The sequence below is a fragment of the Passer domesticus genome, chromosome 3 (assembly GCF_036417665.1).
Source record: "Passer domesticus isolate bPasDom1 chromosome 3, bPasDom1.hap1, whole genome shotgun sequence".
NCBI classification, from domain to species: Eukaryota; Metazoa; Chordata; class Aves; order Passeriformes; family Passeridae; genus Passer; species Passer domesticus.
This window is the reverse complement of record NC_087476.1, coordinates 33,928,732-33,955,349: the sequence shown is the minus strand read 5'-3', so window position 1 is coordinate 33,955,349 and position 26,618 is coordinate 33,928,732. Positions and strand designations below refer to the sequence as shown.

Sequence of the window (26,618 nt, the reverse complement as noted above, 5' to 3'; positions counted from 1 at the left end):
TGTGGTCAATATTTGACCATGTATCATCATAATATTTTCTGCAACATTACAGGATTAAAACGTCCAGTCTGCACACTATCCAAAATGCTGGATATTGTGAGTACTCCCCTCTCTTCAATGATAGTTTCTATATTTCCCCTTCCAATGAATTGGATAGTGTGTGGCTCTTTCACAGATTTTGAGTATTTAACTCTCTCCAAGCACTGTACAGGGAATTTTCATCCCTACAACAGAACAAGTAATTGCTGGTGATTAAATTACATTTTGCAGTGTGAACCTGAACTTTTCAACACCTAAGCCTACTTCAGACCTGGGTCTGAATACTTTTTGAAGTTAGGATTCAAATTATTTATCTGTTTCTCAAAGTACTATCTTTGCTCCAATTTTTTTTTTTTTACTGTCTAAAAGGTTTGAATTTAACCTGACTTTTGAACTACGGCATTAGTGCTTGCACAACTTCGTACTTGGGACAGTAGTTATGGACATAGTAACAGAGCTGTTGCAATAGAGAAGCCTTAAGCTTGCAGTATGTGCATTTACCAAAATCATTGAGGGTTTGTGCTGCAGATTATGTAGCAAAAGTTTTTATGAGTCTTCTGTTGGCACGGGGTAGCTTTTTCAAGTTCCCACATCTCTCCTTGACCAATGGAATTACAGACTTTGTATTCTCAATTGAAATTCACAAACTTTTTGTTACAAGAATGCGACTGACAATTTTAATGGTTGTCATAGCACTATAAAATGGAATGAAACACATATAAAATCCCTGTTCAAGTAATGTTGGTAAAGTATATAAAGTATATTGCTAACAAAAAAATATATAGTATAGTGCTATAAATAATTATATAAAGTAGAGTGCTAAAAAAAATAGCAGCAGGATGCTTAATTAACCCCAAACTCATTGCTTTAAGAAAAAGTGGGTTTAAGTGCTGGAGATGCCAGAGCAATTCACTTGCAAAGACCCAATTAGATGTGTAGCATATACAAAGCATCCAGTGCTGTGGCAACCTCTAAGAATCTACTGTTTTGTTAAATGGCAGGAGTCTTATATAAAATTCTTCTATTTCTTGTAATGAATTTGAATTCTGTCATGGAGGTATTTCACCTAAGGATGTTGCTGAGCCCCTGAAGAAGGTAACCTGCATAACAAAATACAGTAATGAACTGAAGGGCTTGCTAAAAAAATACGGAACTACATCATAATCTCGCACCTGCACAGCGCTTGGCACCAGCCCAAACCTCTGCATATGACAGTAATTCACTATTTCCTCTTGTCCTTCCTGCCCCAGAACCCTTAATCCTGACCATTCCCATTCATCAGGCAGGAGATTATTCCTAGCCTGCACAGCAAGGAGAAACATAAATAAATCTCATAAACAACTAAGGCTGACTGTTAAAGCAGTTGTCTAACACTTTTCACCATTTATTACACAAAAAGAGGATTCTACATCACTGCATTTTGTAAGCTGTTATTATTCCTCCCCTACAAATATTGTACCTAAGAACCTTTCTTCCCCAGACAGATACAATGTATGCGCAAACATGAAAAGATACAATTATTAGCAAGGGAAATTTACTGTCTCTGACTTAAAATATTTGAAAGTTATGGAAAAATATGGAAATCAAATGCACTGTTTGCCAAGGTTGTTGTTTCAGTATTTTAAAGTGTAATACACAAAAATTATTTGACTACATTTGAATATGGTATGTGTACAATTATTCTCTCAGACTGTAAATTTAAAATTTGTCACAAAGAGATTTTTGTTAATTCACTCAGCAAATAGTTTAAAGTAGTAAATTAAAAAAAAAACTTTTACACTAACATCTCATTCTACAAGGAAAAAAACCCAACCACCTACTCTACTCATTCAATCCACCTAATTTTTAGATATCAATATAAGAGAGGTGAGTGTTAACCCTGCCAGGGAAACATGATAACAACATTCAAGGACCTGTCATTCATTGTCAACTAAGTCTCCCCCATTAAATGCTAGATTTTCTGTCAGAAGAAATACTAAGCCATAATAAACAGCTAACATCTGAAATAAGAGAAAGACTATTTCACATCTTATTCTGACATCTCAAAATTTAGATAAGTGAAAAATATAATTAATTATAAAGAACCACCATTTTCTTAACCCTGCAGTCTCATGTCTTCCTTGCTCTGTGACAGATTCCCTATGGAAGTATAAGCTTCCGTGATACAAAGTTTGAGCTGAACTTAAATAATGAATGATGAGGTATCAATTCTTGTTGCCCAGGCTGACTGCTTTCCAGGGTAATAGCCTTTTATATCATGACCTGCAAATATATTTGTGTCTTTGCACAGAGGGCAAGTTCCAGCAAAGACACAAAACTCTTCCACTCACTTAAGTGGTCTGACAGGACCAAGAACATATTTGACCTTGAGCCAAAGACCCTGGCAACAGCTAATTACACTAAACATTTTTTCACTACTAGATTTTTTCAAAATTTTGAATTAATTTATTTATTCTTCTAATCAAAAATCCTCTGTCTGCAACCCCCTTAGCCTGTCAGTGTCAGAGAGCATAAATATCTGCCCATCATGCTTTCAGCAGCATTGCCATAGTGCATCTGTGTAGGGATCCTCTGTTTTCATCTGATACGAGTCAGATGCCATTAGCTCAACGGGGAAGATCTTGACAGCTTGCTGCTTCCCGCAGGGGCTTTGCACAGCGACAGGAGAACCCCACAGCCAGACTGTGCAGGGCAGAGGAGTGATGTTATTCATCTCATGCACTGTGGGCATGAAAGGGATTGTCTTGGACTGCCTTTAAGATTAGATTTTTCCACCAGAATGTAAGGTATTGTGTCAATTTAATTTCCTTATATGAATTTTGAAGGATTATATAAAACTGTTTTTCTGCATTCAATTTTTAATAAAAATAAGAAAGGGCTCTGGAGTTGGTGAAGATTATTAGCAGCATAAGGATAAAAAAAGAACTGACATTCCCTCACTCCACCACGGCCTAAGTGAGGAAAATCGTTAATATCAGAGTTCAAAATACAGAACATACAAGCTCTGCAGGGTTTGCTCAGCTGACAGCAAGAACAGCCTGAGCATGTTTGTAAGAGGGAGAGGCAGTCTGCCATGGGAGATTAGCTTGTCAGCAGTGAGCAGACTACAGCCAAACAGTACATTTCCCTTCTCAGTGACCAGAAGAAAAGGACCCGGAGCGAGGGCAGCAGTGCCCACAATCCTGCAGAGGCTGCTGCTCTGGGTCAGAATTCCCAGGGCTACAGGACACCAGCTGCAGCAGGGCTGCCATAAATGGGGGATGGCAGCTTGCAGCTCTGGCATGTCTGTCTGCTGAAATAATTTTTTTCAAAGACATGATATAAACATCCATTGTTCAGTGTCTGCTTGTCAGTATTATAGTCTCACTTCAAAAAAAAAAAAAAAAAAAGACGGGATACATGCTGTACATATTGCAGTTCCACACCACATTTCTTCAACTCTTTAATCAAAGTCCTGTTACTGAAGACAGTGAAGTCAGTCGGTTTTTTTGGTACCATTTCCTTAAATTCTGTTCTGCTCATTTTTTATTTAAGCAAAAGTTGAAATTGTTTTAATTTTTAATTTTTCCATTGCCATTGCAGAAAACATGTTTTGCCCCCAAAGATCCAGGGCTTTAGTGACTTTTCTCTCTTATCTCACAAAACCTGACCCTACAGTAATGCTTCAAGGAGTGTTCCAGAAAGGCATCAAAGCTTGGGGGAGCTGGACTCTGAGCAGTATTCACCCTATGGCCTTTTCCTAAAGCTAACATACAAAAAGTGCAGGGTTAACCATGGGTATTTCTCAGTTTGGAAAAATAATATTTTTCCATTTTGAAAGTACAAGTGTTAGAAGCAATAAATGTAGAGTGGAAATAAATGTGGCCTCCACCTTGGGAATTTAAGCTGAGGGATCTGAGCTAGAGCTGTGTCTATAAAGTCCCAGAGATTTTACAGCTAAAACCTGAAAGAGTCAAACCATATTTTATCCAGCCCTATAGTTTTATTTTCATAGTACAGTAGCTACTGTGATTTATAAAATCATCTCATAAATCATGGATTTTATGATGATTCATAATCACTGGAAGCAGGATTAAAGTTTTCTTGATAAGTGAATTAATTCTGTAGGTTGCTAGGAATTGCTGGTATAAGCTGCTTGAATCTGTCCTTTTGTTGACTGAATTGGTATTTAAAAATCAATGTGTGCTTGTAGAAAGAACATCTCAAGTGAGGTCTTCATTATTATAATGGTGCCCCTGGTTATATAATAGTTAGAGTCAAGTGCGTGCTTCCATCATGAAGTGTGTTTTTCTTGTGTATGCACTTTGCCACATAAATGCACTCTTGAGTACTTCTAAACACTCTAGAGTGTTTCTAAATAATAATAATAATAATCGAAAATTATAGTATTTCTAAACATTAGAATTAGAAAACGATTTTTTAGGAATGAATTTTTTGAATAAAATTTTTTCTGGTTCTGTACAATCTATGCATAGAAGGTATAAAATCCAAAGTTTATTGTTTAAGATACTTTTTCACTCTTGAATAGCTCAAAATATATCCAATTTGAAATATTTATTAGTTTCACATGTACTAATCCATTAAGTGTTTTTGAACCAAAATATAAACACTATGAAATAATTAGACATCAATACGTGCTTTTTCTCCATTCTGTTAAGGCTCATAATCTGGACAAAACCTTATGGACAAGTCTGGTCCATTTTTTAGCATTACTGATACATTCCTGTTGACATTTGTGCATCCATACAGTGAAAACTTGTCCCCAGGGATATGTTTACACTGCAGCCAAATGTTTAACCACAGAATGTATAGAGTTTAAACTCTTTGGACTGGGGAATAATCCTGTTCTGTTGTGTCATGTTAATATTAAAAACATGTATGTAGAGATAGCTTTGTCACAGCCTATGAAAACCTCAGTGCAGCTGCCAGACATCCTATTCCTCACACCTGCTATGGTGAATATAGACCAGATGAGTCTACAAGTGTTGTACCCAACACTTGGATGGAAACAACCATCTCATTCTGTTGACAAACACCTCAAGATACACTTTAAGGAATATTTTTATGCAGGGTATTGCTCAACTATTTCTGGATATGACTAAATTGTGCAATTAGGATGTGAGGCATGACTGATAAGTTGTATAAATTTGAGGGTATGGAGGAGTTGCTACTTAGCCACAAATATATTTCTCCAAATATGCATTTATCTTTGGTATGAGAAATTAGAATATTAAGGCATTCTTTTTTTTAATTATAATTTTAATATTATACTTTTGAACTGGCTTTGGAAATTTGGGAAAAATTCTATGAGCCAATGGTTTAAAATTATGGTACACACAGTTATATAGTAATTATAGTGCATGGAAATGGCAATGAAAAATCTTCCTATACTGCTAGTACATATCTAAATATACTGAAAATGCCATCCCCTACTTCACATAGGTTATAAGTCATATAACATCAACCTTATTCTACATTGTCATGTGTTCTATCTGGTCAAGCAATGTTTTAAAAAAAATAATGTTGCTCTGTGACAGCACCTCATGTTCTCTTTCTGTATCTCTAAATGCGTGTGGGCAGTGGAAGTAGAGGTTTTGTAGAAATATATGCAGTCCTTTCAAACAGTGGGTCAAACAAAAGATGTGTTCACCACTACCTTTACCCATTTTTATTTAATAGAACCAGGACTGCTTTCTAGGCTTGAGAAAGGTCATCAGACACCCTTTTGTCTGAATCAGTGATAACCTGGAGTTTTGTCAACTTCTGTGAGTCTCCTCTAATCACACCTAGATAAAGACAATCACTCTAAGAGAGCTCTGCAAATCCCGGTGAGGTGGCTCACTGGGCATTTAGGGCTGACTGGCTTCCACTGACACAGGTAAATGTTGAGCCTGTTTAATGAAACCAGCACACTGATGAATTTAACACACTAACCACTTAATATTTCAGCACCCGTATTTCTAATTTCAACAGCATTTATTTAACATTTCCTGGTTGTTCCTTGACAGTTGTAAGAGTTTTTCCTGTCACCTGCTACTGTTTTTATTTCCATATGGATCTAAGAGAGGCAGTATAAGAAAACAAGCCCTTCAGTCAAAGTTTGAAATCTCAGATTCAGAAACTCCCCTTTAGAAATTCATAAGCATTCACATTATAGACTATTTCACACTACAGGTGGCGAAGAGCTGTTTGACTGAGGGAAAATCTTGGCACAGCAAAGAAGTTTGTAAGAGCAGAGTTTATTTTTTTTCCAGACAATATTATTTTCTAAACTCATGGGAGCTCATATCCAAATAGCTGCCAAAGTTTGAGTAGGAATTGAATTCTGCCTTTGGTGGGTCTAAATGAAGATGTAGACATTGCAAATTTTACCCATTCCTGGAAATATTACATATTCATTTAATAAGTCTGTCTGTCTTGGAGAGAGTGTCTTACTTCTGAAAGTCAGGCCACTGATACTTGGCACACATGTGTGAGAACATGGGCCAAATGATACCATTACCAGTTATTATCTAATGCACTCAGTGAGGGAAATAAGAAATGGTTTAGGAAAATTTAAGCTTTCTAATTCTTGGTCCTTTTATAGTCAGTTTTCTCATCCCATATCCTAGACTAATATTGAGAACCAGCACAGCCAACATACATTTCTCTGAGAGAATAAGTAACAATAATGGAACAGATGGACTTGTTTAAAAAACTTATCTGTGTCCTAAGGAATAAAATAAAAGTGAAAACTCCTAAAACAAGAGGAAGTCTATGATGGGGAAGAAAGGGAAGGAGGAGAAGGAAAGAGTACAAGTGTTTCTTGGCTGATGTGGTGATGTTGACACTTTTTTCCGTAAAAAGTGCCTAGCTACTGCTCTATCCCCTGTGCATTCAAACTGGCTCAGCATGTATAATACAGTGTCTTGATAGAAATGTTAATGTACCTGCCTTTTACAATGTAAACTATGATAGGAGTGACATCAACATCTTAATGTTAATTCAACAGTGAGGCATTATTCATAAGGAAATTCTTCCTGGTTGATAACTGAAAGGTGTTGTTAACTGAGTGGTCTGGCCTATCAAAGACTATGTCACTGAACTAGGGGGAAAGAAAGAATTCAGATCTAAGAAGCTTATAAAGTGCACCAGGGTTGTGAAGTTAAGAACACAAGAACACTGCAGAAATTTCTCTCTACATAAGAAAATGTTATGGTATTTCAAACCATGTTCTCATATTAAACCAACTTGCAACTCCAAAACACTTAATAGTCTAGGCTTCTGTTATTCTTTGTCTCAATGTGATTTTTTGTGTGATATTTCTTTTTTATTGGTATTCTTTACAGCTCAGCATGAACATATTTGCAGTTTCCCAGACTGAATAAAGACTAGTCAATTCTGAAAACTTTCAATGTCACAATAATCCACAATCACATAACAAAAAGGATCTACAAAAGGATCAGGCACAAAGGGTTGTAGTGAATGCGGTGACATCAGACTGGTGACCTGTCACTAGTGGGGTTCCACAGGGCTCCATCCTTATCCCTGTGCTTTTCAACATCTTCATAAATGACTTGGAGGCAGGACTGGAAGAGATACTGGGCCAGTTCACAGAAGATACAAAACTGGGAGCAGCTACTTACTGCCTCCAGGGCAGGGAGACAAATTGAGACTTTGACAAATGAAAGGCTGGGCCACCACCAACCACATGAAGTTCAACGAGGGAAAGTGCTGGATTCTGCACCTGGGATGGGCAATCCTGGATATGCAGACAAACTGGGGAATGAGATGCTAGAAAGTAGTGCCAGGGAAGGGGACCTGGGAGTCCTGGTCAATGGCAAGTTGAAACGTGAGCCAGCAGTGCCCTGGCAGCCAGGAGAGCCAACCCTGTCCTGGGGGCATCAGGCACAGCATCACCAGATGGTCAAGGGAGGGGATTGTCCTGTTCTGCTCGGCACTGGGGTGGCCTCACCTCCAGTGCTGGGGACAGTTTTGGGCACCACAATGTAAGAAAGACTTTAAACTATTAGAGGGTGTCCAAGGAGGGCAACAAAGTTGGTGAACGGCTTTGAGGGGAAGCTGTGAGGAGAGGCTGAGGGCACTGGGTCTGCTCAGCCTGGAGGAGACTGAGGGGAGGCCTCACTGCAGTTACAGCTTCCTCGTGAGGGGAAGAGGAGGGACAGGCACTGATCTCTGCTCTGTGGTGACCAGAGACAGGACCTGAGGGAATGGCCTGAAGCTGTGTCAGGGGAGGTTTGGGTTTGATATTAGAGAAAGGCTCTTCACCCAGAGGGTGGTTGGGCCCTGGAACAGGCTCCCTGGGGAAGGAGTCACAGCACCAAGCCTGACAGAGTTCAAGAAGCATTTGGACAATGCTCTCAGGCACCTGGTGTGACCTTTGGGAATGGTGCTGTGCAGGGCCAGGAGCTGGACTTTGACAATTCTCGTGTGTACCTTCCAACTCAGCATATTCTGTGATTCTCTGAAAAAAGCTACTTTTTCCAGGCAGCTCTCAGAAGGCTGCCAGTTGTTGACAGATATTCCAGTGTAATTTACCAAAGCAGGATACCCAGACCTGCTGCCTGATGCACCACTTTGTTTGGTTGAAGATCAGACCTAGATCAGACATTAGCCAGTGTGACCATCCTATGTGGCAGAGCAAGTACTTGCTGTACACATGGAAACAGAAGTGCTAGGAAAAAAAGTGGGTTTACAGTCCTAACCTGTTCTCCTTTTGATTTGTTTAAAGTTTGCTTGAGGTTTTTTTGGTTAGTTTGAGGGTTTTTTTTTGTTTTTGTTTGTTTGGTTTGGTTTTTGGTTTTGTTTTCTGGGAGAAGTTTAATCCCCTACCACTTCTAACAGTAACATTGTAGTGAAATCTGCCTCAGAAAATTATCTGACAGAAACACTGGGTTAGAACTGTTGCAGGTTAGCAGCCCACTTTCTGTAGTTTTATTGTCAAGTTTGTGACCTTATTGGCTCTCTTTGTGGTAAGTGTTGCTTCAATTCATTTAAATGATTTTTTGCAGAATTTCCTTCAGGGGATACAGCCTGTATTGAGAGTATGGAAACTATTTCCCCAGATGGAGCCAATGAATGTTCTGAGGCCTAATAATATATGTATCCTCTTGCAATTCACAGCAGATTCCAGTAAACACTGGCCTTCATCTGAATGCTTGAATACACCACTTTCCAGAGCTCTTGGCAAGAATGACGTGGGTGTGAGGAGAGCGCATCCATATCTTGTCATTTATCTGTGGAAGAAGAATCTGTGCTGGTTTTTTGAACCTTACTTGACCACTGACCACACTTGACAGTTTTGTATTTATCTCTGCCAGAGAGCTACAAAGATGAAACATTCATTTTTCATCTGCCTTTTTTTCCCTTTTTTCACAAGCAGGATCCAAAACCTTCTTCAGCCGCTGGCTCATGATCTCACTCTTTGCACTTTTTGTTTGGGCTCTCTGACAGCAGTAGCAGATACAGAGGAGTGAGATGGTTTAGATAACATCACACTGCAATTCCAGCTCTGACTTGGTGACCTTCAGGTGACCCAGCATGTCCTTTGGTTCTGGTATGCTGGTAGCAAACAATTCACAATGTTTGCTACAATTAATAAACATTTTTATAATTAATTTAAAAAATGAAAATAGAATATTACACTATCAAGCTCTTAAAATCGCAGAGAATTCTCTTGTAAACATACTAAATGGCATTTTCAGTACTGATAACATATGTGTCCAACAAGATTTGTCCTTAGATTCAAACTTTGGGTTGTTCAGTTGGCCAGTTTGCCTTTTGCTAATTATCCTCTATTGGTTAATTACAGAGCTATAAGTTGACTTTGTTAAAGAATAAGATTTGTTTATCAAGCTAATACATGGCTGCAACCGTTAAAACAGATACTCTATAACTTGGTAAGCAATGTATGCTATCCTGTGAATAACCCTCTCTGTTGAGAACATGAGATTGTTTTTTCTGCTGGAAAAGTAAATAATTTCTGCTTTCACACAAGTGCCTTTGGCTTATGTTTAAATTTTCATTATGATAGGCTCTGTAATGAATCTGGTCGAGTCCTTTTTTTTCTATGTAGTTTGCCTTTGGCAGAGAGCTAGACTTACAAATCTTCTCCCTATCTGTAGCTTTCCACACAGCTTTGTGACAACTCTTAGACCTTCTGTTTTACTCTCATATGCAGTAACATAGAGTATAAGTAATGTTAAAGTTTGTGTTTCATGTTTGTCACTATGCAAGGATTAGGAATACTATATATTAGTAAATCAACTGAAAGATAATTAATTGGCTGTATATGAATGCATGCCCATTGCTTTATTGCAGAGAGGAAAGTACAGAGAGCAGAGTAAAGTTTAAGTTTAATAAGACTTATTTTATTATGTCGTGTTAATTTTTGTAAGGTGGTGTCATTTCTGTCATGACTCTTTTCATTATCCTAAAATGAAATACTTGAGTGTATTATGAAGTAAGACAGTGTTACAACATAGTTGAACCAAAATAAATGTCTCTTCACATTCAATTTAGATATAATTCAGTTGCCTTCAACTATATTATCATGAGAGTAGTGCTAACTCTTTCTTTGTGTTGCTACTCTGGGCTTCAGTGGAATGAGTTCCTGTACTTAATGGCTTTACAAAGTTTGTGATATTTATTCAGCGTGTTTGCTAAGCAATGAGCACTTAGCGTTTGTCATCTGGCATCTTTCATTTTCTCTCCTCAGAACACTTTAAAAAGGCCGCATTTTGTTTGGGGAAGGAAAAAAGGTACCTTGGCATATTCTGTGTACTTTCAGAGATACTATGCATTTAGTCAAACATGCTCTTGTAAATTTAGCCTCTTGCAATAAAAGAATTCTGCACTGTTTTCTGCCACCGTAGCAAGTAGATGTATTATCAAATAAATTCAGAGTAAAAGATGAGCCAATATCACCACTCCTGCTTTCCAAAATCCTTCAGATCAATGTATAAAGTTTGCTTTAAGATAATACCTGGTACCTGCACACTAACCAAATGAGGACTGTTCTAGAGGGACATCTGTTTCTGTTTATAAAATAGCCATGCCCATTAGCCATGGCTAATGGTCCAAAGTCTGAGTTCCCAGGAGACATTTCATTCAGGCTCCAACACCTGGCTCTTAGCAACACTGTTCATTAATTTTATTGTGCGGAACCTGATTTACATTTTAGAGGACTATGGACACAGCATAATTTACTGCTTAGGAAGATATTAAAGGAAGCAGGAGAAGTTAAATATTTATTATTGTCTTATGTAGGAAACAGGTAAACATACAAATGTACCTTTAGAGGTCCATAAAACATACTTTTGCTACAGCCACTGCTTTGTAGCTGAACCCCTTGGTACAAATATATGGAAAATTTTCCTTTTGTTTATATTGGTTAAAATTCAGAGTCTATATTGATTAAAATTCAGATTCATGCATTTCAGAATGCTATGTCCCTTGATCAAATTTGGATCAGGATGATGAGATCACTGAGAGTACTTTTGTAATTCTGAATAGAGTTCTATTAGCTTCACAATAGGAGGTACAATTCCCTTTACAAGTCTCCGTGTTCTGAGGTCCAGATGTTCTGTTCTATAACCATGAATGAAGCACAGGGTCAAAGTCTACATTCTGATCACTGTTAATACTACCATGGATTTTGGCTCCTAGATAAGATTCCTGAATGAAGAAAGAGTACTGATTTTGCTTCATTACTCCTAGTGTCCTGAGACTATCAAAAAAATGTTTGATAAATTTTTATGGATTAAGACACTACAATGCAGAAGAACACACCACGTTACACAGAAGAATAACAATTTTATAAAATTATATGCAACTTGGGAATTAAAGAATTATGTCTTGTTCTGCTGATCATGAGATTAATGTACTGTCTTTTTATCTTCCTTCAACTTTCTTCCTTCTCATGACCAGTACAGCTTCTCAGCTTTTCCAGATATTTTGTTTCACTTCTCTCAGCTCCTTATTACATTTTTTAGTCTATGAGCATTACTTTTTAGGCTCAAATACTTGAATCTATTGAAATTAAATACTCACCCTAAATGCTATATGGCAGCATATAGCAAATGTAGAATTCATCAATATACTAATAAATTATAATAAATTATAATATTCTGTAATATTAATTATATTGTATTCTATTACAATACAATATAATTAATATAATTAATGTATTATGCATATTATAAAATATATGTGTTATGTTATTGATATAATACAATACAATAAAACAATGCTAGAAATATCATTACCCTAATTCACTCAAGATTAAAAATAAATGTAGTTATCTACAAATCTGCTGAATAGTTATCATACAAACCTGTTGAACTTTACAGTGATCAATTCTAATCAATTATACTGATACTCCTACTTCCAACTTGCCCTCTTTTTTGGATAAACTGTGGTGTAAAGTTTTGGGATTCATGATGAATTCATATGGATTCTCTTTTTCAAGAGTGTCTTCTCACAACAGGGTTTCTTACTTCTAGTTGAGGGTAAATGTAGACCAGGATTCCTCATGTTTCCTTCTAAAAACCTTTCTTTGGTCTTTGTTTCACTCTTCTGAAGGTGCCCAAGGTAAGGCTACAGTTTTGGCCTATTGGTAAACCTTTCTGTAATTCTCAGTAATTACAATTGTGAGCACCACTTTTTTAAAGTAGTAAGTACAATCTTCATAATACTTGAATAAACTTTATAATGTGCAAGACAATGAAGGTGTGTTTCAATGTGAAAGAAGTAAAGGCTTCTGAAAGCATCCTATTGTACACTTTAAAGCCAAATTATACCTGTCAGCTTTGAAATATAGAACATTTAAAGTAAGGTAACATTCTGTTAAGTATTAAGTATTTAACTTTTACCATTTATACTTTGCTTTTTCCATCTGCTTCTGCTTCTATTGCAATATATGTCTGCTGTAAAGGAACAATATTTGATTAATAAATTTTGCACAAGTGAGAAGGATTTTAATGAGAAGAAATGAATAGAATTTATTCAACTCCTTGTTTTTTTAAAAAAGTATTGCTTGAAAAAAAAAAAAAAAGTCTGATGAGACTAATGACTTTACAGAACAGAGCTGAAGTTGAACGCTTCAAGTGAATTTTGTCCTGAACATCTTTTCACCTCTCCCCAAAAGCTGTTCTGAGGTCAAACATGTTGTCTGCATATTTCATAACTGGTCTGTCTGTATCTTTCAGCACTTTATTACACTTTGATCTGATAACTCCAGGAGCAGTCTGGTTTTCTGAGGTTGCAGTCTTCCAGCTGCCCTTCGGCAGTGGGGAGTCAGCACTGTTTCTTGACTTATCAGCCATTTATTTTAGTTGAACCCAAGTGAAATGAGTATCAATGAGACGGTTCAGCTGATGATGCAAGTTCAGAACAACACTAAATGAAGTTGTCCTCAATCAGGTGGCTGCAGGTCATCCCCAGCAATGCTCTTGGATACATGGGGTGTGGAGGGGGCTGGATGTACAATGGATGGGAACCCCCACAACCTTGTTTGAGTCAGCCTCCCACAGCCCCAGGGCTGCATTTCACTGATCTACCAAGATCCCGTGAATGGCTTCCAAAATCCTAGAGGAATTTGGGCCAAGCAGGGTAAGACTTTAAAGCAATTATGGTAAAATCCTGACTGTCCCAAAGTCAGTTAGAATTTTCAGTCTTTTACTCCAGAGAGGCAGGGGTTTTCCTGCACTTTTCAAACTTAAAAATATAAAGGTGGCTGAACTCTGGATCTTAGCCTACACATTTCTTTTCAAGTGTGTGCTTGGAGCAACTTTTACTAACAAATTTTAATATAAGGAAATATACTGTACATATGACTGCATAGATTGTAAATTGGAATATTTTCATTATGAAAGAAAAATAATATTTTAAATATATTTTTAGGGAACTCAACTAATTCTGGAATTAACAGATATATTTAGTCCATCTTATAAATGTGGTTTTTTACAAGGGCTTGTTTAATTTTGAGAGGGTAATATTTGATGCAAATATAAACAATGGCAAACACAAAGATGCTTGTTTGACTTTAGTTTAACAGGTTGAGATAATCTGTATCCCTCAACATCCCATTAACCACAATTAAAACTATCTTCATTACCTTGAGTTTATGCAAAGACTGGCTAGTTTTCATGGATACACACAAAACTGGCTCTCACTGTAATATCCTACTTTATACTAATGAATTTTGATTTTATTTGCATGGTTAAAATATCCCACGTAAAATACAGGTTCCTAATGAACTGTCAAATAAAAGTCTCATTTTCTTCAGTTTGAAGTAATTCACAGAGGTCAGATTGCTGAACAATTGCAGTTTTCTGTGTTGCTAATTATGTTCTTCTTTGGCTGAGAAAAATGCAGTCCTTCAGTTCTCAATTTCTTTTGTTCAGTACTTCCATGAGACCATTTCCTTTGAAATGCACAAAGGTAGAATAAATTTTGCCTGCAACAATCTGCTGAAGCATTCAGAATAGTCAGATTTTTTTGATGGTTTACAACATGGAATATGGATAGAACAATCTGGTTTGTATATCCCTTCATCCTTGACCATCTCAGTAGATAGCATCTGTTGAAAGTATTGAATAATGAGAAGTTCTGAAACACAATTAGCAGCGAAACCCTGCTTTTTCTAATACAAAAACATGCATCGGTTTCATATGCTTTTAAGTGATCTTTTGGCCACTTTGGTTCCATCTCATTTTAGCTCGCTTGCACAAATTGAACTCCTTGTGCAATGGAGCACCCATTGAGTGCTCCACAGCACCTACAAACTGATGGCTTCTGCTTCAGAAACTGTCAACATAATGAAATAAAGACTGAATATCTGGAATACCAATTAGAACAAAATGAATGTCCAAGAAAAATGAGGATAAGGTCACTGAAACATAGATTATGTTTCTTTAAAAATCTGGTATTTCTGTTGACATATACTTTTCCCCCCATATCCTGGCATTTAAAGACAGAAGTATTAGGAATTCAAGAAGAACATGCAATAACTAAGATTAAATCTGCATTTTTGGCTTCTTTGTGAATATGGTAATTTTCATTATGTGAACTCATATACAATATTTCTTTGATGCGTAAGAACTGTAAAAAAAGACAATATCAGTTTTGTTACCTGTGTCTTGGGGGTTTCCTTTTTATTTGTTTCTCCTTTAACTAAAATCACATTCTTGGATATCCGTCTCATTTTGACAGAAGATCAGTGATTAGAACTTTTTAAACTTAATAATCAATTGGCTCAAAAGTGCTATTTTCACCATATTAACAAGGTACACACTCAGATTCCATAAAATGAAGTCAAGCAATTTTTTGGCTTTTTTTGATAAAGAAAAAATCTTACAAACGGATGTGTTTGCCGTCATTACAGGGTACAAGATTCAAGAGTTTAATTTCCTACCTATCATTTTTCAAAGAAGATGTCAAGAAAGAATTGTGGATAGGTTTAATGATAAAGATTCTCTACATGTTTTTATATGTGCACCCTGTAAAATGTTTTCCTTGTCAAAACTCTTCAGCACAGAGTTTTGAAATATTAATACATCATTGGCCACTGCAATTGTTAATGCCTTTACCAATAAAATAATATGGAATGATTGCTTCCCCCCAGTCAAGCATCTTTTATCTGCTCTGCTCTTCAAAGAGAGGCAACAGAACATTTCTTGTAATACATTCCTGAATGCATTTAATTGCTGAAATCAAGGAATCACCTTCAACTCTTTGACTTCAGCTTCAACATTTATTGCTTGGCTTCGAAATTCTTTCTGGGATGTTTTAAGGATATAATTTAAAGCACTACTTGATGATATCTCAAACTCATTGCTAATAGTGAGAGTCTGTAAAGATTTATATTAACATTTGACTTATTAACATTAATTACTCTTTTTTTATTCCAGCCTTCCATAACAGGTCCTGCAATTTTCTCTGTCTTCTGTTTTTGCTTTTGACTCTCAGAGCTTATTTTAGCTGCATATATACGTTATATAAATTAAACAACATAAACATAGAAAGGGCGAATTTTATCATAACAGGATATAATAGAAGAATAATTTGGGGGAAAAGGAACAAAACTGCAGCTTTTATGAAGCTTTAATAACAGTGAAAGATCCATTTTTTCACTCCTCTTTTCTTTGTTCTACTCACAGATATTTTCTTTATCCAACTGTATACCTGGAGTTTAATATCCTTTTTTTAATGAGTTACATGTTCATTTCTCATAGCCAGCCACAGGTAAGAGAACAACCCTCAGGACATAGGGGACCTATGGAATTTGCCACATTCTCCTTTGTTAGTGGTACTTTTATGGGAGGCATTGCATTTCAGTGTCTGTATATGATGTATCTGTTGGGCTGCCCAGTAGCAATAAAAATACCCACTGTAGTGTGGCCACAAATACTGCAAAAGGGTATGGAACCCATTGACGAACAAGCAATAAATTATTCCTATGGAAAGCATGAACAATAGAATGAGACAAATATTCTGGTGGATTGGTTTGCCCTGGAAAATTCAGATTCAGTGAAATGAAATCATCTTGCGGGAACACATTAATTTTGCTGAAGTCCCTGACAGACTCCAGTCTACCAGACAGGCAAACTGGGCCTCCCTGCTGGTTTACGGGGCTCCCCACTCTCAGGAGCAGCTAAATCCATGGTCTGGTGTGATTTCTATCTAAGGTATTTAGCCAGCTGGCTTTGTGGCTTGGATTTTTTTACATATTCCATTTCATTCTCCCAAAAGAAAATATTTTGAAAATTTACGTTCCATGGAAAAGCTCAAATTTATGAATTTTGTTCCAATTTGGGGTAAGCACCTTTTTATTGGAAGGGAATATTATTACTGAAAGGGTATATCTGTTTTCTCAGAGACCCAAAAAGCAAATGGTCTTGGCTGCAAGTGACATCAGCAGGCTGATTTTACAAATCCCTTATACAGGTTTATAAGAAAAGTGCATACTTGTCACCATTGTATAATCTTATGTTGAATTTGCAGTAAAGCTTGAAATGAAATCTACTCAGAGGAAATGTGGATTTAAACCTGGGATTTAGTTTTTACCTTTGCAAAGAAAAGAATAAGGAGTGTTCTTCTCTTTAAATGTTCATGTCATTAACTGTTCTGAGACCACTAATGCTGTATTTCGTTTTCAATATTGACTTTAATTCCCCAGCTCTGTTTTATTAATTCCATGTGAATGGTGACATTCAGGAAGTAGCAAATCTTCTGCTGAAAATCACTCATTGAAAGTCATTAAAAGTAGTAGTACCAGATTACTACTTTAATTGGTAAATTTGACAGTGGGATCCTTAAATCCACAATGTCCTTGCAGTCTATTCTATCTCAGTTGCAATGTAGAAAGCCCTAAGTTTTTTCCACTGCAGTCTTTCATACTTTGCAAGATATGGCAAGCTGCCTAATACCTGAATTCACATTTTATCTTTTCTGAAAAAAAAAAACATTAAAACAAAAAAAAATTTACACATTTTCCTCAAATCATAGAGAAAACAAAGTTAATGAAGAAACTGAAAATTAAACTTAGGAAAACACTATTTGCAATCTTAATATAATTAAACTTTGAAGTTTTTATGGAGTTTTTTCACATTAGAAGAAATATATTATCTGATGTAGACATAGAGATCTATTTCTTTGGGAGAAACAAAAAAAATCCCAAGAATATTGTATGAACCAAATTATAGTTTGATTAAAACAAAAAAAAAAATTTATATAAATTAAATTACATGAATATAGATGGAAAGAGGGAATTTTTGTTATAAGAGAATATGATAGAAAAATAATTTGGGAATAAAAAAATAATGTTGATTGGAAAGCAAAAACAAGTTGAAAAAATAATAGCATTATTATTTGCCAAATTCTATTTCCCACTACCTAGTTTATCATCAAATTGTCAAGATGCCATTCCTTCCTGCTTTTGTTTTCCATAGCCACAGGAGAGTTCAATCCCCGAACAATTCCAGCTCTTCCTCTGGCTAGAAGAATTCTGAAGCTGCTTGATTCCTGTGGCTGTTTAACACTGATACTGCTCAATTCCTACACAGGATCCAGACAGATGCAACCCATCCTATCCTTGCTGCTGGGATCGGAACTCAAATAGCTCTGAAAAATGAAGCTGGTTGCCCATCCCCATTTTTAGGCATCTGTTACAAAGATAGAAGGTCTTGCACCGCTTTAGTTCTTGTGCAGACACTCTAGAAAGGAAAACTTTGGACTCTATTTAGGCTAAATAACACTGGACTTACAGATTATGAATGCAAACATTATAAGAGAAAACAACAGCTGTGTCTTTTCCATGAAGTACAGAGGGAATTTATAAGGTATGTAATTAATGAAATCAATCCTCTGGTAGCAATAGAACAAGCGTTTAAAATAGGATTTCATGTATGAATGCTATTGACTCGCTGTCTCCACCTCTGTAAGAACATCTCTGGTAAGAACAGCAGTTATTTTAATATAAAGAGAAAAGAGAAAAAAAAAACCTGTTTAGAAGTGGAGAAACATCTGGTCTGATTCCTCTGTCACTGGTACATGCAATCCTACAATGCAATGCTGCTGACTGAATGATTTTCCTTCTGTGCTAGAACAAAAAACTGAGGAAAATATGACCCAATTAACCCATCATTTCTCTTTGTTGGCTCTCCCCTTTGGACCATTTATAAATAAATTCTTACATACTTGATGTACTCTTTATAACCTTTACGGATTGAAGAAGCGTGAAGCCTAGGAAAAGAAGGGAAAAGCAAAGTTGGTTTTAGTAGCCTTGAATGAGTTTTTTCTCTGGTCATTGAAACAATTTCTACATCATTGGTGTAACAGTTTTCAAGTGTTTCTTTTCAAACAGGTGTTAAGTTTAATATGCTGGAAAAATGATGTCATGTCAACTTAAGCAGGACTAGTGGGTTTAAGATTTTGGGAATATGTCTGTTGTTTGGGACACTTTAGAGCTTACCTTGTTATTGCTTGTTAAAACTGGAGCTGATGTAAATTCTGGAAATAATTACAAACCTGACAAAACAAATTAGATCTCTGAAATTATTCCAAAATGAAAGATAAAGGGAAAGATCCTATTTATAAAGACAGTAGAAAGAAGCTTCTTATCATAAACAGCAACTGTGTGTGGATAGCCTTTCCAATTGCATTCAGTGTTGTCAGTAAATTTGTTGCTCTCTGTACCTATTCTCTTACACACTGGTATCTGAATATCTGTAGGAGGCATGGGGAGGACCCTGAAGTTCCCCACTGTTTCCTCCAAACCTGTCAAACCTACTCATCTGAGGAACTTAGCAGAGGGCTTAAACCTTTCATATCTCATTACCTGATTTGTGATTTTTCTGCCACTAATCCAGCATAAATTTTCCTAAATTTCAGAAAATTGGATTGCTTAATTATTTTGGTTAGTAACTAGTTGTGACAAAGGTGAAAATTCTCCTATTAATGCTGGTTCATAGCCAGGACTACCAGAATATCCCAGATTTTGTTGTGAATGCAAACAAATGTTGCATACTGGTTTTACCTAGTCTAAGATTTTTGTTATCTTTGGAAAATTCTCCCTCTCCAGACCACTATCTCTAAAGTCAGATATTTGGGTAGAATATTTTATTTACATGTGATGTGCTGGTGACATAAAGTGTTAGTTAACAATATGTCTCATGTTGATAAACACTGCAGCTGCCTGGCAAGGTCAGAGGCAAGTAGAGGGGCATTGTCACAGAACAGCTGAGGTTGGCAGGAATGTCCAGATGCCCTGTCCCACCCCTCTGGTTAAGCAGGGCCATCTAGAGCTGGTTGCTCAGGTTCACATCTGAATAACTTGAATATCTTGAAGCGCCATACCCACCCCAAGCCACTTGTGCCACTACTTGGTCACCTTCACAGGGAAAGAGTATTCCTTGATCTTCAAAATGAACCTTCTACATTTCAGTTTGTATCCACTGTGCTCCTCAAAATTGTTCAGTGTGGAGCTTTACGACTTCTCTAAATTATTTCTAAGGTTTCTTTTATGCAGATTGTTCTTTATTCCTAAACCCAGAGTTAGGTGAGTAAAAGATGTCAGGAAGGGGAATTCTGGGGAAAAAAAATCAGAGGTACCTTTAATTTTTCTTCTTTAACGCTTCCATAGATTTTTCTCAGCCTGACAGAGATGAATCCCACAAATATGTGTATTTGTGGAGGGTTGTACCACAAGTGCAGTATCTCATATGAAAACTGTTTCCAGGTAGTTTGCCTCATACCTAAACAATCAAACAAGTGTGCTATAGATTTGATTTGCATAACATGAATATTTCTGTTTAGAATGTACTGGATGCACTGCTCTCTTGTTCACTATCTTTGCATCTCACATGTTCAGAATTTTGCAGAAAATGATACAGAAGTCTTAGGGAGGAGCGCCTGCCATAGGTGGCAGGTATGCATCCAGAAATGGGACAGCAGCTATGAATCACAAGCTGCTGTGAGGCCACTCTCTGCATCAGCAAGTGAGGCTGCTGACAGTATGGTAAAATATACCTCATCCTTAAGAGACCTGAAAGTCTACAAGCAACAAGGAGACCCAGAAACACCAAGGATAAAATATATTTGGCAGCTACTATCTGTCTTTTTTTACAAAATGGAGCAGCAAACTTCATTGTTACAGCTGATGTTTCATGGGCCACCTCTGAGTTTTGGTGCTGCCTACTTTGGATAATCATCCTTGATTTCTAATGATAACCAAAATATTCCTTGTAGTAGAGAACAGAGCAGGGCAAGCTAATTTTGATGCTACATATATCAGCATCAAAAGAGTGTTTCTGTTAATAAAATCAGAATGGTAGTTTCACAAGAAGTGTAGTGAATTTGTACAAATTACTTAGTATGCTTTTGTTAATCGATCCTCTCACTTTACAAATAAAACTAATAAAAGAGATCATGGAAAAAAGTAAAACCCCAAATCGTCAGTTAGTTCTATCAATAAGTAAAAAGATTACCCTTTTGCATGTAATGTATAACCTGACATAGTCAAACCAGAAGTAATTCCTCTTGTGTCCAGATATTCATATAAAACTGATAGGATTTGCTAAAATTATTGGGCTTACATTCCTTTCTCACATGCATCACAATAATGCAGAAAAAAACCTCAGCCTGGAAAACTAGTTAATAAAAACTGTGTTTATGCAGATATATATGTATTTTGAGATTCTACCACATGTGCACAAGTTTCAGATAGGACTGTGACCCTTCAGGAAGCCTGGGTACCTTGTTTCATTTTCAAATCACTTCCATTAACATTCCTCCACACAGCAGATGCTCAAAGGCAGATTTTCAAGATGAGCAAGTAAAGCTTTGCTGTAACTCATGATACAGTTCTCTGACCCTGGAATGCACTGCAGCACAATGTGATGTGTCTTCATCCTGAAGGTAAAACAAAAAAAAAGCTCCAAAAGAAAATGGTAAGCCAAGGGTAATAACGAATTATGATGATAGGAATCCCTCTGATTCATATCTTCAAACCCACATAAAGCCTCAAGAAAAGTCCTTCAAAGTTCATTGTCTCTCCATAGTTTTGTGGATTTATTTTTATGAACAAAATTTACATTGAGAGGAATAGAAGGATCTAGTAGTCAACTAAAGGCACTGAGAAGGAATAGCTTACCCTCTGATATGCTGTAGATGTTAGCAAAAATCTGTTCGAATTTTGGGAAAGAAGTCTCTTGAAGCTACTGATTTATAGTAGGCCTTCCAAAACATAGGCACTGAATATCAGGACAGGCTGCTGTCAATTGAAGTATGCCTTCTGTCAAAGGGAATGTGTAAATTAAACAATTGCTTCACCAGCTCATTCAGCAAGCATCACAACTGTGGCAATCCTTGTCTGCCCTTGTAGTCAACCCCCAAGGAGTTTGAACAGAGATGGTGATTGAAGATATAGCTGGAATTAGATTGCTCCATGGGTGGAAAATATTTTGGAGGTTCTGCAGCACAAAACCAGGGTCATTTCTGCTGGTGTTGTAAGAATTTGCCTTCCCACCTTGTTGTGTGCTGCCTCGGAGTGAGACATTGGACATGGGCAGTCAGCTTCTATCAAAATAAATCTCGAACCAGCCTTTTTTCCACCTCTGAAATGTCAATGTGACTATTCAACTATCAGCTATCGGTTTATATTCTTTGTTCCCCCTGCTTGTAGAATCTGTCTGATTTTCTTGTTATCATGATTTTTAAGTTTTGCACTACCCAAGATAAAGAAATCATTCCTGGAAAATGTTTCCCTTAAAAGAATTCTCAAATTTGACACACCATGATAGGTGAAAAACACATATTACCTTTGTCTTCCATGTCTTAAATGTAAAGAAAAATATGGCCTTTTGAAGGTATCACAAACTTTTAAATTGTTACACTATTACATGCTATTCCATGACTAGGGTAATTTACATCTTCATCTGAGATTCTTTTCCCTTTTTGACAAAATTTATTTTTCCATCAAGGGACTGGCTTTGCTCTGAAATCATGCTGATTTGACAAAGTTGACTTTGCTTCATTTACCCTTCTATGTATTCAGGAATAGATGAAGAGGCATTGGAGCATTGATTGTGTTTAGCAACTCTGTTTAAAACTCCTGTTGAGAAAAACATCTGGAAGAGCTAAAACTTTTGGTAAAAATCAATGTTTAGCTGTTGTTGGCGGACAACCTTGTTTACAGATAAAAGTCATGGGTGTAGCTTTCCATTCAAAATTCTTTCCTTTACTTAAGAAACTGGAGACAGACTATCCCACTACAAGGGTATAATGGTGTAGGGATGTGATCCAGTATTGCCCTGCACTTAGGACATGTATGTGGCACTTGTTCTGCTGAGCCTGAAGCTAATTCATAGCCACAGCTCCAAGAGTATTGATATATTTGACCATGGAACCTGCTGAGTTGCTTTCATAGATTGCACAGGTGTTTGCCCATCACAGTTATATAATATACCATGTTAAAGTGCACAGTGGAAAAAGAGCTGGAAAAAAAATCACTACTTCTCATGAGTCCTTGCATGAGCAAAAGTGCAATGGGTGTCTGGAGTAGTTCCTTTTCTTGCCTGTTTTAAGTAATGGATAGTAATTTTGTTCTTAATCCTAGTGTGATCTATGATTTAAGAAGATCCTATTTTTTGTGCTATGTCTACTCAGAAGCAGAGTAAAATTTGGGGAAAAACTTCAAATATCTTAATATCTTAACAAGGAATTTGAATTTTTCCTCCAAAATTATTTCTTTCTCATAAGATATAATTAAAGTTGCCTGTGATTAAAAAAAAAAAAACAAACAAAAAAAAAAAAAAACAAACAAAAAAAAAAACAAAAAAAAAAACAAAAAAAAAAAAACAAACCCCACCAAACAAACCAGAAAAACCCCAACAACATTTGTAAAACTGAAACTTTTGCTAGGGAAAAGTATAAATGGAGCATTTTCAGACTGACCAGCTAGTTACTTTTCATTTCTCTCTCTGAAGTAAGGAATTTTTGGAGCCTAAATTTGTCAATTTTTTTCGTAGCTTTTAACTAAATTCTGCATCCTGGTGAAACAGCTGCACTGTACTGATTACCTGATGGCCATCTGTTTCATTAACACAAATATAGCTGAAAAAAACCCAACTTTAGATGAGTTTAAGAAAAAAGTTTTTAACAATCTGCATGTGTTTCTTCAGTGAGTACATCAACTTGTTGAGAAAAACTGAAACTGAATAGTACGAATTAATTTCTCAACTCTTACAAGGCTAACATTCAGCTTTGTGAATACATCATAGTCACTTCTCAGTCTAGGAGAACTTAATGTAGTTATTTTCCCAGCTGATGCTGCTAATTCAGTGTGGGGGTTACAATAATAGTTTTGCTTTTAAGCTAATTTTTTGCTGCTAGTGGGCAATTTAGTTCAAGTGAAGGTTCATTTAATAAAGCCATGTAATAGATAATTTATTAAAACTTCAATGTTAATACAAATAGTAGTTCAGACACCTTCCCAGCCTAGATTTTAATGCTGCTTTAATTGATTTTTATTTAGACCGTGGTCCTCACAAGATTCTACCTTCACACTGTGGTAGCTCATATTACATTTTGTTGTTTCTGTCTTCCTTTTAGGTGCGAAGAACTCCTTAATCAATCAGACTTCAGTACACAGAAACATGAGAAACTGCAACCTATTCGGTTTGGTTAGACAATTTGTCACATATCTAAATACCTTTCACAGTCTTTATGACAGAAGTGGCAGCATCACCTCAAGCATCAGCTGAACATGGAATTCAAGTGCATTCTTGAAGGACCAGTGCATGTTCAGAAAAAATAGAGAATGATTATGAACATTCAGATGTTTGCTTTTTAATTTGCAGTGGTTGTTTATATGCACATCAGGGAGCTAGAAATTGTAAGGTATGGGCGTTCAGAATGATTTTTTTTTTTCAAAGTAGGCTGTGAACTTGAGGTCTCAGTATTAATGTTTTATTCCATTAAAAGCATTAATAACTTAGAAATCTAGGTGCAATTATGCATTGAATTTGTAGGAAATAGTAGCTTATGAAAAACTAATAACCTCTGCAATATTGTAATAATTTGAATCAATATTACTTTATTTTCCAAGGAGTTGCATATTTTGTAAAGCAAAAAAATTTATGGTCTTAAGAGACTATCTGGGGGAGGAGGTAAGTAGAAATTATTTTTGCACTGAATGCAGACAAGATACAAAGAAAGAAAAAAAATTTGTGTCATATGGGAATTTCTTTAACTAACCATGTAATGCTTCTCTTAGAAACATTTGTAGTCTCAAAAGGCCTTGCTTGTGAAAAGATATATTCCAAAATAATACTATTTTTGAAACACCAAAAAAGACTAAATACTTCACTCAGCTCTATTAAGGAAAAAAATAAACTGAAAATTTGGCAATATTCCCATAGGCAATGTCTTATGCTTTCTTTATTGTTTTTTTTTTGGGGGGGTCCTTGGGGGACCCTTGGGGGAGTCCAGCTGGCAGTGTCCTCTCCTCACAGTGACCACCCTGCAGCTGCCACTGCCAGCACCTTGCCAGGCATAGTGCTAATAGAAACCCAGAATAACTGTCTGGCAAAAAAAGACTGCATGGATATTGGTTCTATTTTCTTTAGTTTGTTGCTCTTCTTCCTGTCTGCTACTATCTTCTAATTTTTAAGTGAAATATTGTGGCAGTTAAATTTTAGGAACATTTGGCTTTCCTTTTTGTTTGCTGGGGGAAGGCTGTGCTTTTTAAATTTTTTTAATCTCCCTCTCCCCTTTTACTTTGTTTTGGCTACACTAACAGAGAGGGTTCCTGAACTCTAAACAGCATCTTCAAACACTTGTGTTCATGTAGGTCTATAGAAATTCCAAGTAAACACTCAAAATCAGAATTGAGCTTCTGTACTGAGGGGACTTCAGTGATACTCACAGCTCAGATATGAGCAAGGTGATCTCCTGAAGTGGCTTTGTTCATGTATCAGTGAATCAGGCAGAGGTTTACTCATTCCATTTTTCAACCACAGTAAATTACGCATCTTGAAGTTCATCTTAGAACAGTATGTAGTTCTGTCGTTCAGTATGATGTAAATAACTGTTCAGTATGATGTAAATAACTCTGTTCTCCCCCATGATTTCTTGTGAAACTCACACGGGCAGTGTATAAAACTGCCGGCAGCTTTCATATTTCACCCCAATAAATCTGTATTTTATAGCTGAGGATTTGTGGATTTCTCTGGGTTTTGGTTTGGTTCTGGTTTTGTTTGTTAGTTTTGTAAGGGCTGTTTATTTTGCCTTATTTATTAATCAATATTTGACCAGATTACCTCCAAGAGAGCAATAGGAACACTGGTAAGCTATTCACTGCGGGAAGATGAGTGTACACACTGAGAAAATATTTGTTGTTAATATTAGATTATTGTCAGCCAAGACTAGCTAACATGTAAGATTTCATCTACAGTTTGTAGTGCTTGTTCAAAAAGATGAAGATTGATTGTTGCTATATTTAAACGGATCATTATTTTCCCCCTTTTTTTGTTGTCAAAGCCAGGAATACTTCTAGTCTGAGTTCAGCTAAAAACTTTTAACCTCTCAAATGATCCTTGGCAGTACTTTCTCTACTTCAATTGAATTATATTTGATGCTGGCTTCCAATTTATTTTTTTTTTAACATCCAGTTAGGATGCTGGTCTATCTGACATTTTCCGTTTTCCAGAATGTGTGCATAAGCATGGACATATGAATGTGTATGGAAATCTGGTGTCAGTGTGGACTCAGGCTGCAAGGATTCTCACAGCTGGGAGAAATATCCTCAGCTCACACTGACCTAAGTTTCTGCATGTGTCTCTGGGGGCCAGATGTAGTACAATCCAGGAATTGGTAAATTTTCAAGAGGTGGGACACTCTTGTATTTGGAAGCATAAAGCTTGCTAAAACTAGGGATGGAGGCAAAAAGACATTGTTACACATAGTTCACTCTTCCTGTATTCTTATCAAATAAGAATCTTATGGAGCTTCCAGTTTAGTAATCCAGTTTGCACCCAAGTAAGGCCCAAAAATTATCTGAGTTTGATGGACACTCACTT

The 26,618-nt window shown here is 36.5% G+C and overlaps 1 long non-coding RNA gene across 2 annotated transcripts; it reads left to right on the top strand.

The window, feature by feature from the left end:
* The first annotated feature begins 7,537 nt into the window (after window positions 1–7,537).
* LOC135296318 (uncharacterized) lies at window positions 7,538–25,682 on the top strand. 2 transcript variants are annotated; one of them, XR_010358388.1, is made up of 4 exons: window positions 7,538–8,027; window positions 16,200–16,284; window positions 17,991–21,456; window positions 24,151–25,682. It is a non-coding gene; the product is annotated as an uncharacterized LOC135296318 (long non-coding RNA). The 2 variants fall into 2 exon arrangements; XR_010358387.1 differs by lacking the exons at window positions 16,200–16,284; window positions 17,991–21,456; window positions 24,151–25,682 and adding an exon at window positions 9,163–10,035.
* Window positions 25,683–26,618: the final 936 nt, after the last annotated feature.